The sequence below is a fragment of the Littorina saxatilis genome, linkage group LG10 (assembly GCF_037325665.1).
Source record: "Littorina saxatilis isolate snail1 linkage group LG10, US_GU_Lsax_2.0, whole genome shotgun sequence".
Classification (NCBI taxonomy): domain Eukaryota; kingdom Metazoa; phylum Mollusca; class Gastropoda; order Littorinimorpha; family Littorinidae; genus Littorina; species Littorina saxatilis.
This window is the reverse complement of record NC_090254.1, coordinates 26,551,477-26,552,062: the sequence shown is the minus strand read 5'-3', so window position 1 is coordinate 26,552,062 and position 586 is coordinate 26,551,477.

The following is a 586-nucleotide window of genomic DNA, read 5'->3' as shown; positions in this document are numbered from 1 at the left end:
GTCTCTGTCTGTTTATCTGTCTGTTTATCTGTCTGTTTATCTGTCTGTTTATCTGTCGCTGTCTCTGTTTCTTTTTTCCGCTCTCTCTTTGTCACTATGAAACTCTTTGTATCTTTCTCTTACCTTTTGTTGTTCTTCCTCTGCCCCTTTGTCTACTTACTACCTCCGTGTATCTTCTTTTTCCTCTCTCTCTCTCTCTCTCTCTCTCTCTCTCTCTCTCTCTCTCTCTCTCTCTCTCTCTCCCCCTCTTCGTCTCTCTGTTCCTCTCTCTCTCTCTCTCTCTCTCTCTCTCTCTCTCTCTCTCTCTCTCTCTCTCCCCCCTCTCTCTCTCTCTTAGCCTTAAGTCTTCATCCTTGTTAAATAAAGTTCAATAAAGTTCTCTCTCTCTCTCTCTCTCTCTCTCTCTCTCTCTCTCTCTCTCTCTCTCTCTCTCTCTCTCTCTCTGTTCCTCTCTCTGTTCCTCTCTCTCTCTCTCTCTGTCTCTCTCTCTCTCTCTTTACTGTCTCTCTCTATCTTTCCCACCCCCCACCCCTCTCTCTAACCCGCACCCTCGCATGTGCGTGTGTGTGTATGTGCGTGCGTGTTT